This window comes from Hylobates moloch, unplaced genomic scaffold, assembly GCF_009828535.3.
Source record: "Hylobates moloch isolate HMO894 unplaced genomic scaffold, HMol_V3 SCAFFOLD_3, whole genome shotgun sequence".
NCBI lineage: Eukaryota > Metazoa > Chordata > Mammalia > Primates > Hylobatidae > Hylobates > Hylobates moloch.
Window position 1 is genome coordinate 81,933,856 of NW_026652278.1, and position 15,205 is coordinate 81,949,060.

At 39.9% G+C, this 15,205-nt stretch overlaps 1 protein-coding gene across 10 annotated transcripts in view; it reads right to left on the reverse strand.

The window, feature by feature from the left end:
• Nucleotides 1-14,466, reverse strand: part of PTPN20 (protein tyrosine phosphatase non-receptor type 20) — a 109,675-nt gene extending 95,209 nt beyond the window's left edge. For 8 of the 10 annotated variants that reach the window (XR_009212842.1, XM_058436468.1, XM_058436471.1 and 5 more), the window contains exons 1-2: nt 13,062-13,218; nt 285-333 (exon numbers count right to left, since the gene is read on the reverse strand). The gene's annotated coding sequence lies outside the window, so the exon portion shown is untranslated. Of the gene's footprint in view, nt 1-284; nt 334-13,061; nt 13,219-14,373 lie in introns of those variants that run through there. The other 2 variants (XM_058436465.1, XM_058436464.1) reach the window with 2 other exon arrangements.
• Between the last annotated feature and the right edge of the window lie 739 nt (nt 14,467-15,205).

Genomic DNA, 15,205 nt, shown 5'->3' on the forward strand with positions numbered 1-15,205 from the left:
CCTTAATCTTTAGTCACTTAATCTATGAAAGATTTAGAAAAGGGCTATGGGCAATATGGATCTTTAGCAGGTACAAAATTTTTTAAGTCCATAAACTTTCTCCTTAAAACACTGAAGACCATTAGTGATGGTTATAATATTCTTGTCTGAACTGAGAGCTATAGTCAGGCTCCTTTTAGAAGCCCTGCCAAGAACAGAGAAAAAAGAAAAGGCATGTTCCTGCTCCTCTATCCTCTGTAGACATCTTCTCCGTGATAAGTTAATAATGAGAAGAGAAAACCAACCTTCTAGCTTTCTCATCATTTAATGGTTTGGACCCTGAGTTTCTGCAGCCTGGAAAAAAAAAAAAAGAGGAAGCAGCAGCAGCAGCAGCAAGTTCTCCTCATTTGAAATTCTTCCCTCTCCTAGCTCACCTTCCCCACCTTCTCACTCCTTTGTGGTCCTCACAGTCAGATATGAAGTAATAAGTGGAAAATACTTCCCTGTGATAAGGCAGTGATGCCTGAACCACCCACTTCTGGTAATAAAGCTGTTCCTAAAGAATAGCAAATGGTACTCATGTTTTGGGGGACTTTATGCTACTTAGAAGCGAGTGGCTAAAGTTGCACAGTGACTAATTCAAGAACAAACAGAAGAAAAGGACAAACAGAAAAATAAACAGAAAGTGGCATGCCCTTAGCCTCAATCAGGTAGTTCTAAGAAAGTGATTAGGATGGTTCGGAGACCACCAGCCCCATACCTTATCCAGTCACCAAACAACCCAGGCTGGGGTATGGTTGCCTGGCAACCACACCTTCCACTTACTGAGTATGTCACAAATATGTCTTTCAGGTGTGTGATCTCTTGACTGTGAAAAGTAAAACGCTAAATCAATTAAGCAGGCTTTGAGTGTCTACAATGTGCTAGTCACTGTATCAGAGATGTGGATCCAGGGATGATGCAATAACTTCTGCCTCCAAGGAGCTCACAGTTTAATGGACATCTGGCAAAGTACTCACTGATTCTTGACAATTCATATAATCATATCAATAGATGCAAAAAAGCATTTGACAAAATCCAAATTCCATCCTTGATTTAAAAAACAATTCTTAGAAAACTAGGACTAGAGGCAAACTTTCTCAACTTGATAAAAAATATCTACAAAAAAAATCTACAGGAAGAAACTAGAGGCTTTCCTCTAAGATAGGTAACAAGGCAAGGATGTTCTTTTTCACCACTCCTGTTCAACATCATATACAACTTCTGACTAATTCAATAAGAAAAGGCATACAGTTGGAAAGGAAAAAATAAAACTGCCTTACTTCTCAGATGACATGAATGTCTATATAAAATATCTCAAAGAATAAATAAAAACAATTAGCCACTTAATCTATAAAATAAAAGATTTAGAAAAGGGCTATGGGCAATATGGATCTTTTGCAGATACAAAATTATTTAAGTCCATAAACTTTCTCCTTAAAACACCGACGATCTGGAACTTAGCTGGGCGCAGTGGCTCACACCTGTAATCCCAGCACCTTGGGAGGCTGAGGCATGCAGCTCACTTGAGGTCAGGAGTTTGAGACCAGCCTGACCAAGATGGTGAAGCGCTATCTCTACTAAAACTACAAAAAATTAGCTGGGCATGGTGCTGTGCGCCTGTAATCTCAGCTACTCGAGAGGATGAGGCAGGAGATTCTCTTGAACCCAGGAGGCAGAGGTTGCAGTGACCTGAGATCGCACCACTGCACTCCAGCCTGGGCAACAGGGCGAGACTCCATCTCGAAATAAATTAATAAATAAAAGCTCCTGGAACTTAATAAGCAATTATAGCAAGGCTGCAGAATACAAAGTTCATATGCAAAAGTCAATTCCTTTTCTATAAACCAGCAATTAACAATTGGAATTGGAAATTTAAAACACAGTATCATTTACATTAGCTGCTCCCCAAAACTGAAATATATAGGTATAAATATAACAAAATATATACAGGATCTATATGAGAAACTCTACCAAACTTTGACAAAGGAAAGCAAATATCTAAACAAATAGAGAGATATTTCATGTTCATGGATAGAAACACTCAATATTTTTAAGACCTCAATTCTTCCCAATATGGTTTATAAAGCCAATGTAATTCCAACAAAAATACCAGCAAATTGTTTCACGGATATCAACAAATTCATTCTGAAGTCTATATGAAAAGGCAGAAAACCCAAAATAATCAACAAAATACTAAAGAAGAACAAAGTTGGAAGACAGATAATACAAGATTTCAAGACTTACTATAAAGCTACAATAATCAAGACCACAAGGTACTGTTGAAAGAATAGACAAATAGATCAATGGAACACAATAGAATATCCATATAAATATATCCACACAAATGTAGTCAACTGATCTTTAGTAAAGAAGCAAAGAAAACTCAATTAAGAAAGAATATTCTTTTTCAACAAATGATAATGGAACAGACCTTACACCTTTCACAAAAAAAAAACTCAAAATGAATCACAGACCTAAATGTAAAACACAAAAACTCTCAAAATTCTAGAAGATAACTGTATTGGTGCCCAAGGGCTGCTGTAACACGGTACCACAAATTGGGTGGCTTAAAAGAAGGGAAAACAAATCTGGAAATTAGAAGCCTTAAGTCAAGCTGTCAGCAGGGCTGCACTCTATCCGAAGGCTCTAGGGGAGTATACTTCCTTGTCTCTTCCTGTCTTTTGGTGATTGCCAGAAATCCTTGGACAGCACGATTCAACTGTCTCACACAGTTTAAACCACAACAGTCTTCTCTCCAATCCCCCAAAAGTCATATCCTTACTGTGTGCAAAATACATTCACCCCATTTCAACATCTCCAGGAGACTTGACCCATTCCAGCATCAACTCTTAAGTCAAAATCGCCTCCAAATATCAACTGTAATGTCCCAAATCTCATCTCCTAAATCATCTAAATCAAGTAAGTGTGAGATCCTGGGTATGGTCCATCCTGAGGCAAAATTTCTCTCCTATAGACACTGAAATCCACAAAACAATTTATCTGCTTCCAAAATACAACAGGCATAGGACAGACAGTCCCCTTCCAAAATGGAGAAACTGGAAGGAAAAAATGGGTCACAGGTCTCAAACAAGTCCAAAACATGGCAGGGAAATTTTCGTTAGGTTTCCAGGGCCTGAGAGGGCTGTCTGGATCCATGAGTCACACATGTAATCTTTTCAGTGAATGGTTGTTCAGCCACACCCTTAGTCCTGTTTCGGGAGTACGTTTCCTGGATTGGCTGAGAACTTTCAGACCCATCAAGTGCTGGTTCCTTTGCTTAACAATTCCTTCCTCAAGTTATCTCTTTCCTTTTGCATTTCACTATAAGCAGCAAGGAGAAACCATGGCCCCATCTTTCCCGCTTTACTTAGAAATCTCCTCAGCTCATTGCCTACAAGTTCTGCTTTCTACCCACAGGTAAAACACAGTTCAGCCAAATTTCTGCCACTCTGTAATAAGGATCACTTTTCCTCCAGTGTCTGATAATATATTCACCACTTCCTTTTTAAGGCCTCACAAGAAGCACCTTTAAAGTTCACATTTCTAGTAACATTCTGTTCATGACAATATATGTATTCTCTAAGATGCAAAGAATCTATGAGAGATGCTTTTTCTAAAATTCCCCTCTCTACTGAGCCTTCACCAGAATCACCTTTAATATCTGTATTTCTATCAATAGTCTTTTCAAAGCAGTCTAGGCTTTTTATATTATGCACCTAAAAATTATTCCAGTCTATACACAATTCCAAAGCCACTTCCATGATTTTTAGGTACTTATTCCAACAGAAAAAGATTTCCTAGTATCAAAATATGTATTCATTTCCTATGGCTGCCATAACAAAGTGCTGCAAATTGGATGGCTTAGAAATGCAGAAATGTATTCTCTCACAGTTCTGGGGGCAGAAGTCTGAGGGTGGCAGCAAGGCCATGCCCTCTCTTAGGCCCCAGGGAAGGATGTTTCCTTGTCTCTTCCTAACTTTTGGTGGTTTCAGTAATCCTTGATGTTCCCTGGTTATAGACATCCCACTCCAATTTCAGCCTCTGCTGTTACATGAATTTCTCCCTCTGTCTGTGTCCAAATTTCCCTTGTTTTACCGGGACACCAGTCATTGCATTAGGACCGCAGCTGAACTTGTTTAACATCTGCAAAGATCCTATTTCTAAGTAAGGTTGGACTCACAGGTATCTGGGGTTAGGACTTCAAAATACTCTCTTGGGGTATAAAATTCAACCACACAACAATAATAAAAGAGAAAATCTACATGACCTTGGTTTTGGCAATGAGATTTTAAATACAACACCAAAAGGATAATCCAGGAAACAAAGTTGATAAGTTGGACTTTATTAAAACTAAAAACTTCTTTTCTGCAAAATACACTGTTAAGAGACTACAAAGACAAGCTACAGACCAGGAGAAAATGTTTGAGAAAGCACATATCTGATAAAAAATTTCTAATAAAAAATAAACAAAGAACTCTTAAAGCTCAACAATGAGAAAACAAACAACCTCATTTAAAAATTGGCAAAATAGGCAAGCCACTGCAAATTCCGTGAAACAGGAGAAAAACTGTGAGTTCCCAAAGTGTAAGAGGGAGAAAACCAACCTCCAAACACACATCCCTACTGGGAATCTGAAAATCCAGATCACAAGAGAATTTAACCTTACCTAGAGATGGAAAGGATTTAGAGAGTCACACAAAATATGAAAGTAGAAGTAGCAGCAGGAAGTGCCTTGTATGCACTCCCAGTCTCCAGCTCTAGCACAGGGAAGCCATCCCTGACTATATCTCACTGGGGCCCTTGAGAGAAGACAACCAGCAGAACTGCAGAAGTGTTGTGGGGTGAAGAAAGCTCCTAGATGAAATTGGTAGTGATTTCGACTGGGCACAAATTTTCTGGGGTGGAGTCTGAGGAAGGAGCAGGAGCTATTGCAGATACAAGCAAGTGCAGGAGTACAAGAACTTCCACCAACTGAGCAGGGGCAAGGTCTGGGCAGGGCATTGCAGGATATGTGGGCTTGCCAACTGCATGGGAGATGAGTCAGGCCTCTTGCTACTGGCTATCCCTGACTTCCCTGGCAAACTACATAATACAGTAGAGGCGGCCAAGGTGCCCTATGGAACATAACCCCATTGGCTGGAGAACCAACCCCCAGTCCCCCCAGTGGCCTCAGCAAGCCCCGCCCAAGGAGAGTCTGAAACCAGACCTGCCTAACCCTGCTGCCATCTGATGGCATTTCCCTACCTGCCCCGGTAGGCGAACACAAAACATAGAAACTCTGGGGAGCTTTATCCCCTGAACCCTGCCCCCAGCACCCTCTGCTCTGGAGGGTTGTCTTTAATTGTCTATGGAGCATATATATACTCTTTCCCTATGGTATATAAGCCCTGAGTCTGGGGAGTAATGGTGTGAACATCTACCTGTCTTACAAGAATACATTTCTGCCCAAGAACACATTTCTGTCCATAAGTTCCCCCTAAAAATCACCCTCTGCCAATAAACTAGATATGCCTGCCTCATTCTTTGATTTCTTGGCTCCTTCTGTATTTGGAGGTTATTTTGCACATATGGCCCTTTCAAGGAATATCTATCTATATAATGATAAACAATAAGCTATCAAGCTATAATGAGATATGGAGAAAGCTTAAATCATGTTTCTGAAGAAAAGAGGCCAATTTGAAAGGCTGCATACGATATAATTCCAACTATATGACACTGTAGGAAAAGCAAAGCTTTTGAGACAGCAAAAAGATCAGTGGTCAGCAGGAGTTCAGGGGTTGAGCTGGAATGATGAATAGATGAAGCACAGAAGACTTTTAGGGCAATGAAACTATTTTGTATGATACTATAATTGTGGATACATGACATACATTTGTCAAAACCCATAGAAATGTACAATATAACTAGTGAACCTTAATGTAAACTAGAGACTTCAGTTAATACTAATCTATAGATATTGGCTTATTAACTATAACAAATGTACCAAACAAATGCAATATATTAATAACAGGGAAAACCGTGGGGCTGAGGGGGTATAGGGTAACTTTCTGTACTATATACTCAATTTTTTTATAAATCTAAAACTGTTCTAAAAGTAGTCTATAAAATAAGATTTTTAAGAGCAAAGAGAACAAGAATTTTAAAAGATAACTGTCTAAAGGAAAACTAATGACAATTATATGGTAGAGTTTATAAGATATGTAGACGTAAAATGTATGGCAATCATAACACAAAGTATGGGTGGGAAATAATGGAAGCATACTATTGTACGGTATATGTATTATACTATATGTGAAATGATATATTATTTGAAGGTAGACTGTGACAAACTTACATAGCCTAGAGTAACCACTAAGAAAAAGAATAAAAAGAAGGAGAAGAAGCATGGAGGAGAAAAAGCAGAAGCAACATAAGGGCAGAGTGGAGATAAAATGGAGTAAAAAATTCAGTAATTAAAGAAAGCCTCATTTAAGCCAAAAGGGTATGGGAAAAGAAGGGAATAGATTAAAGAACAGGTAAGGCAAGTGCAAACCTGGCAAGATGATAGATTAAGATCTAATCATATCAATAATTATATTAAATGTAAATGGTCTGGCCATCCAAATTAAAAGTCAGGGATTGTCTGACTGGATTAAAAAAGTGAGATCCAATTATATACTGTCTACAAGAAACCCGCCTTACAGATGAAGACATTGATAAACTAAAAAAATGGAAAAAAGATAACCCATGTAAACACTAATCAAAAGAAAGGTAGAATGGCCATATTAACATCGATGACATAGACTTTAATAAATGATAAACATTTCCAGAAATAAAAAGGGGCATTACATAATACATAGGAATTCTAAATGTGTGTGTATCCAACAACATAGCTTCCAAAGTGATAAAATAAAAACTGAAATAAAAAAAAAAAACAGAAAAATCTACAACAACGTTGGAGACAAGCAGACAGATAATAAGGACACAGAAAATCTGAACAACACCATGAAGCAATTTGGCCTAACTTTTATAGGGCATCCCAGCCAACAACAAAATAAGTATTAAAGTGGACATGGAACATTCACAAGGATAGTCCATATTCTGGGCCTAAAAACAAACCATAAAACATTAAACTGAAATACAAAATATGTTTTTAAAAATGGAATTAAAATGGAAATCAACAGAAATAAATCTTTAAAGTTCTCAAATATTTGGAAGTTAAACAATATATTTCTAAACAACCCCAATTCAAAGAAGTGACAAAGGAAATTATACAATATTCTGAATTGAATGAAGGTAAAAATACAACATCAAAATTAGTGGATGCAGCTAAAACAGTGCTGATAGAGAAATTTATAGCATTAAATATTTATATTGGGAAACAATAGAGGCCTCAAATGAGTAATGTAAGTTCCTACCTTAAGAAATTAAAAAAGAAATTAAATCCAAGGCAAGCAAAAAGAGGGCAATAATAAAAAGAAAAAAAATCAATGAAATGGAAAACAAAAAAATAACAGAGAAAAATCAATGAAACCCAAAAGAGGTCCGTGAAAAGATTTTTTTAAAAATTACTAACCTCTAGACCCTCAATGTCCAGTAGAACTTTCTATAATGATGAAAACATTCTATACAGCAGCACCCTCCAAAGTGAAAGCCACTTGTGACTACTGATCACTTAAAATGTGGCCAGTGTGACTGAGGAACTCAATTTTTAATGTAATTTTATCGAAATTAATTTACATTTAAATAGACAGATGTGACTAGGGATAACTATTGAACAGTGCAGCTCTAGAATTGACTATTGAAAGAAAGGAAGGGGTGGGAAGGAAAGAGGAAGAGGAAGAGATAAAGGAGGGAGAGAAGGAGGGAGGCAGAGAAGATGAGATACACAAATAATCAAAATCAGAAATTAAATGAAAAAGAGGACTTCACTACAGATCCTAATGTTAATGCCATTAAAAGGATAATAAGAAAGTATTGCAAACAACTGTATGCCAAAGTCGATAACATAGATGAAAAGAACTAATTCCTTGAAAGACACAAAGTACTAAAGTTCACTCAAAAAGAACTGAGTAGCATATAAAATCTGAATAGCCATATATAGTTTTAAAAACTTGAGTCCATGGTATAAAACTAACACAGGGAAACTCTAGGCCCAGATACCTCTCTGTTGAACTCTACCAAACCTTTAAGGAAGAATAACAATCCTATACAAAATGTTCCAGAAAATAGAAAAGAGAACACTCGAAACTAATTTATGAGACCACCATTAACCTTGATACCAAAATCAAGAATATTACAGACCAATATCTTTATACACCAATATCTCTCATGAATATATATGCAAAAAAACCCTTAACAAAATATTATCAAGTAGAATAGATTTATTTCTCCATTTATTTGGTTTTCTTTCTCTCTTCAATGTGTTATAGTTTTTAGTATTCAAATATTACAGAACATCATTAGATTTATCCCTCAGTTTTTCATGTTTTTGATACTATTGTATTTTTAAGTTTTAATTTCCAATTGTTCATTGCCAGTGCTAAATACAATTGATTTTTGTATATTGGCCTCACATCCTGTGTCTTTGCCAAAGTCATGTTATTTCTAGTTGCTTTTTTGTAGATTCCTCGGGCTCCTACATAAACAATCATGTTGTCTGCAAATAAAGATAATTTTATTTCTTCCTTTTTAATCTGTGTACATTTATATCTTTTCCTTCCTTTATTTCACTGACTAGGACCTCCCTATAACGAACAGAAATTGTGAATGGAACATCCAATGTGGTGCTGGTATAAGAATAGACATATACCTCAGCAGGAAAGAACAGAGAGATTAGGAATAATTCACACATAGCAACAATTGATTTAGGAGGGGAAAGGTGCCAAGATAATATAATGGGGATAGGATAGTGCTTTCAACAAGTGTGTTGGGAAAATGAGACATCCACATACAGAATTATGAACTTCACACCATACTCATATTACGTACAAAAATCAACTCAAAATAGATGACAGACCTAAATGCAAACTCTAAACCTTTAAAACTTCTGGATGAAAGCTTCGGGGAAAACTTTTGTGACACTGGATTACACAAAGATTTCTTAAGACACTAAGCACAAACCACAAAAGAAATAATTGACAACTTGACTTCAAAAAAATCAAAAGCTTCTGCTCTTCAGAAAACAGCATTAAGAAAATGCAAAGTCAAGTCACAGTCTGGGAGAAGATATTTGCAAAACACACATCTGAGGAAGGACTTATATCCTAAATACATAGACCCTTATAACTCAAAAAGAGGACGACCCAATTTTAAACAGTCGAAAGATGTGAACAGATACTTCACCAAAGAAGAAACATAGATGGCAAATAAATATATGAAAAGATGATTAATACAACTGGCCAACATAAAAATGCAAAGGAAAACCATAACGAAATACTGCTACATACCTACTAGAAATGCGAAAATCAAGCACACACACACAATCCAATACAAAGTGATTCTGGTGAGGATGTGGAGCAAATGGAATCTCATGCATTGCTGCTGGGATCTCTACTCATCATCCTGCTTTATTATTCCCAAAGCACTTTTTATTACCTTAAAGTTTGCTTACCTATGTAAGTCCATATGTATCTTCTCACATGTTTATTGTCTATCTCCCCCAATATAAGTACTGTGAGGCTGGCAACCTGGTCTGTCCTGTCATCACTGTGTCATTCTGGCACCAAGAACAGTATCTGGCAATCTTTACATATTTATTAAAAGTGAGGAAGGAGTGGAAAGAAAAGACACTAAGATATCTATAAGTGAATGTATGAAGGCAAGGAACCCAGTCACAGCAGTCTACAGAGGGGCGTAAGAGAAAATTAATTTAGACCACCAGGAAGCTGCATGGTGTAATGCATGATTCCCAATTTCAGCTGCACATTAGAACTAGCTGGAGAGCTTTGCAAAATCCCAATTCCAGGCCACACCAGACCAACAAAATCTGAATCTCTGAGAATGGAACACCAGCACTGGTCATTTTTTTTTTTTTTTTTTTAAACAGAGTCTCACTCTGTTGCCAGGCTGGAGTGCAGTGGCGCCATCTTGGCTCACTACAACCCCCATCTCCCAGATTCCAGTGATTCTCCTGCCTCAGCCTCCCAAGTAGCTGGAACTACAGGTGCATGCCACCACACCCAGCTAATTTTTGTATTTTTAGTAGAGATGGGGTTTCACCATGCTGGCCAGGATGGTCTTGATCTCTTGACCTCGTGATCTGCCCGCCTCGGCCTCCCAAAGTGCTGGGACTACAGGCGTGAGCCACCACACGCAGCCAAGCACTGGTAATTTTAAAGTTCCCCAGGTGATCCCAGTGTGCACTCAAAGTTGAAAATCACTGAGAAAATGGAACCTAGACCTTGGAAATGTACACAACTGAGTGTGCAAGCTTCTTAACCTCCCTTAGCCTCAAAATTCTCATCTACAAAATGGGAATTATATATACCTCCCAGAGTTGCTGAAATATTGAGATTCTATACAAAGCCTCAGGAAATGTAAATTCTCATCCCCAGGGAAACTTGATCAAATCTTCATAGCTTAGGGTAAGAAACGCTAATTCTATCAGCAATTCACATTTTTCATTATTACCTGATTATTTTATTGAACACTTACATTGGGGAAATTCAGAAATGCTCATTTTTCCAGTTTCCTGGTGGTAAGATGCTGCCTGAAGCTATGTTTAAATTTTCAGGAGTAAATAAACTATGGCGGGAAATCTAGCTGACCATGCCAGTGATTCTCAAACCTAGCTGTACATTAGAATCACCTGAGAAATTTTTTTAAAGAAACACACGAATGTCCAGACCTCACCAGGCCAAATTAAATCAGAATCCCTGGGGTGGCTCCAGAACATCAGTATTTTTTTAAAAAGCTGATAGAAAGGTAATTGTAAAACACAGTCAGGGCTTAAAAGCACTGATCTGTACTAACGATATCCCATGCTAACTGCACATCACGGTCACTAGGGGAGCTCTTAAAAAAGTTGATTGATTCCAGAACCCTACCGAGACTTACTGATTCAGAATCTGTGGAAGTGGAGCCTGTCATTGTGCAAATCTTCATAAAGCTCCCCACTGGTGATTCTGATGCAAACGCACTGAGAACCACTGCTTTGTATCATACATTTACTCTACGTGTTGTATATCCGCAAAGATCATTTAAAACTTTCAGTGGTCTCAAATGCCAAGCCTGCCAGTTACTTTTAATCAGTAACTGACACAACACATCACAGTAACTCCAAAGACTTTACAGATCTTTTCAGAACACTTTTATGTCCGGCTCACTGACCCACATCACCTACCCTATGCTGTGCCAAATACTGGCTATGTAGCCCAGTGGTATTTCTAACCAAATTCCTCTAAATGGGCTGCTGATCTGGGAAAAGCAACATGGAATCACATTACTCCCCAAGCCTTATTCCCCTTTGCTAAGTGGTATGTAACGCCAGGATTAATGAAATGAACTCTATTGGCCAAATGAGTCTGAATGAAATCTGAGTTGTTGTCTGCTCCTAGAAGCAAACTGTTATCTATTTGTTTCCCTCAGAGAGATAAACTCAGAGGAAACAGGAGTGATCCCTGAGGTGGGAATAATATAGTGGGCTGCAATTTTAAAACTCTGCTTAGACAATAGCAGGACACTTGGATTCTTATTTTGGTAGATCAAACCAATCAGTATATACAGCACCATGGTGGTACTACCAGGCAGGTGATAATAGTAGCATTTAAACAACCAGGCACTATATTAGGCATATTAAATATATTAACTCATGTGATTCTCAATTGCAATGATAATAGCCCTATCAGGCAGGTACTATTATTATTTCCATTTTGTCAAAAAAGAAACAAAGGCACACAGAAGTTAGATTATTTACCCAAAGTCCCACAGCTACTAAGTGGCAGTTTTCTGAAACCAGGCAATCTGGCTTTGGAGTCCAACATCTTTGGAGTCCACTGCAATGCAGATGAGTGATGGCCAAGCAGTTTAAAAAAAAAAAGTTACTGTCTGCAGTAGAAACTGGAGGTCAGGGTATGGGTACCTTGGGCAAATTACTTAACCTCTTGGAGCCTATTTTTGCATCTGAAAAATCAGGATAATAATTGTACCTGTCTTGTAGAGTTGAGGTGACGATTAAGCAAGAGTAGGCATGTGATGTGCTTAGAAAAGTGCTTGGCACTTTTAAGAGCTTTCTGTCAGCCATTATTATTATTTGTATTTTAAAACAGCTCAAGTGGTCAGGGAGAGATGAAAATCTATTAAACTGAAAATTTTCCTGCCAATGTTAGATTTGTAGATTCTATAGATTACTAGTACATCAGATCCAATATGAAATGCAGTCATAAAAGATTTTCACAAAAACTTAAGGACTGTCACTGTGACAAACCCCAGCCCAAACAGTCCAGGACAATGGCTCTAAAAAGCAAACACCTTCAATGATCAGGCTGTGTACATGTAAACACAACAGGAACCAGACTTCTGAGTAGCTGCAAACTGCAGTTCTCTGTGATGGGAGAACATGCCCCAGAACAGCCTGTCGGGTGATAATTGCCAGCCCTCCTCAGTCACATATGTATAAACAGAAAAGAAAAACAAAATGAGGGCTCAAATAAAAAGCGTTAACATTCATTAAATGCCTGACACTCTATTAAATGTTTTTCATGCATTGCCTTCTTTAATCCTCACAACACCCTTCCAAAGTTGAACATGATACAACCACACTGGTTTGTATCACTTTAAATGCATGACTACACATCTCAAATGGGCCCTGAGCACTGCCTGGGAATCCAACTCTATTTCTCTAGTACGTTCACTTTCACCCTCTCTAGGACTCTGTCACATATCTCTCCTCCAAGTTCCCACACCTTTCCTCTCCCCTGCTGCCCTCCCTCTCAGCTGATGGATGCCTGTACCAATAGACTCTTTTCCCACCACCCACTGTATCTGCACCTGTTATCTCAGCTTCCCCTCTAGTTACAAGAGAGTAAGTGTCCCTGCTCATTTCAAAACCAACTACTCACCTGCTTAGGGTCTCCTCCTCAGGTATTCAACAACTACCCTTTACAATGTTCCCCTCTTTCATCTGCAGCAGTTTTTCCTTTCTACGAGTTTAATCACATTGCCATATAAACATTCCGCTTTCTTCTATCTGGAAAAAAAAACTCTACCCAAACTTAAGGCCCTTCTTCGCCATTAAAGTTGTTCTTGTCAAAATGATTAAAATCCTCCTAATTACCAAAGTCATCTTATACAGTAACATTCAACATGGTTGACCACTACCTCCCTCCCTTTTTTGGCTTCGCCTCCTCTTCTTTGTGTACACTATTAAACTAGATGTCTTCACCAGTCCCGTGTATTTTAAATACTATGTACAGTACATGATGCCGATTCCAAAGGTTAACTCTAGCCCGACATCCTCCAGGACTTCAGATTTAAATTTCTAAAAAGTACATTTGATATCTCAACCCAAATATCTACTAGATAATTTATGTGTGTATATTTCACTATACTAAAAAAAACTACCAGGTGACTGATAAATGGAGAGAAGGTGAATAGGTAATGTGAAAAATCAAATGTGCTAAATGTTCATGGCACCTGTAGGTGGTAGGTGGTTAGAGTCCTCTGCAAAATTGCTCCCAGCTATGCTTATGTCTTCTATTGGGAAAAACCTACTAGGCATCTCAAACCTAACACATTCAAAACATACGTAGTGATTCCACAACTTCCAAAAATGAAATCTACTCCATCCTACAGTTTTCCTTGAGTCAAGGCTAGCATATGAGGGCCTTGGCATATGGTGGCCTTGCCTATCGCGTTCATTGATATTCTGAGCTTCTAGAACAGCGTCTGGCACATAGGAGGCGTTCAAAATAGCTGCTGAATGGATTGATGAATTCATGTTCTTTCTTTCTAGGTCCCTCGACCTCCACCGGCTCTTGAGTCATTGGGAAGTTCTGGGCTGTCTTAGCGCCTGATGATGGCTTCTTACCAATCATAATACCACACGGCTGCTCCTCAGGGAGTTGGTGGCCTTCCCCTACCACAGAGCCACAGGGTTCCTGTCCCAGTCCCGTCACGCATAAGCGCCCCAACACGCGTCACAGTGCAGCTGGCATCACACGGCCAGAATCGGGTCCTTCCCTCGGGCTGCAGCGACACTACCTCACAGCTCAGGCCCACCCGGGCAGTCTCCCGGGCCAGGGCCACAACCCACGCCTTGGGCCCCCTGCACGTCAACGGCATCTTCCTTCCTCACGCCCGCCCTCCCACAGCCCGGCTCGGCGGACTCCCGCACGCCCCCTGCCCACCTGGCCCCCAGCCACCTTTCCTTACCTGGGCCTGCGGGGCCGCCCCAACTGCCCCGCTGCAACCCCAGCAGCCTCGCCAGTTGGGTCCACGCCGACCCTGCCGGCCTTCGTCGCTATCCAATTCCACCTGCGCCCGCGAGCCTGCGCACTGGAGCTTTGCCCTGCGCCGTGGCCCTCTGCCTGCCAGGCCAGGAGAGACAGAACCTGCCTCTACCGGTCTTGCAAGGCACTGAGAGCCCATCGCCGCGGACGCCGCTGTAAATTCCCTGCGTGCCCTGTGCACCACCCTGTGCGCGTCCCCCTCTCTCAGGCCAGGCTGATAATGCTAACAGCTCTCTGAGCTATGCTCATATCCTGAACCACTGAGGACTGTGTTCTCCAGGAATGCTCGCCTGACCCACACCTGCCCCCTAAGCCCCTAATGAGGCCCCAGAGGGCTGGGGTGGGGGGTCTTTTTGTACTATCAGAGCAGGGCAGATAGGCTATTGCAAAAGGAGTCAGAGCCTGTGCCAGAATATGAGGTCAGTTGGCTGCTAGGTCAATTAAGACAACTTCAGCAAGGGTGGTCAATGTAGAGGGAATTCAATCGTTGACATTGCCTGAAAACAGGAAGACAGAATCTTTTTATCTTGAGGAACACACCTCTATTCATTGGTCCCGACCAGAACCACTTTGGTGAATCCAGATACCCTGAAGGTGTGACAAGACCTGCCTCACTTATCCCCCAGCCTTCAGTGCTGGTCCCACAGAGAGCCATATGCTTGAACTGAACAGCGGTTAAGCAGTGACAGCTACCCTCTGTCCAGGCTCTGAGGCCAGCTTTCTGCTCCGTGAGTCACTGACAGTGAGTCTCTAGA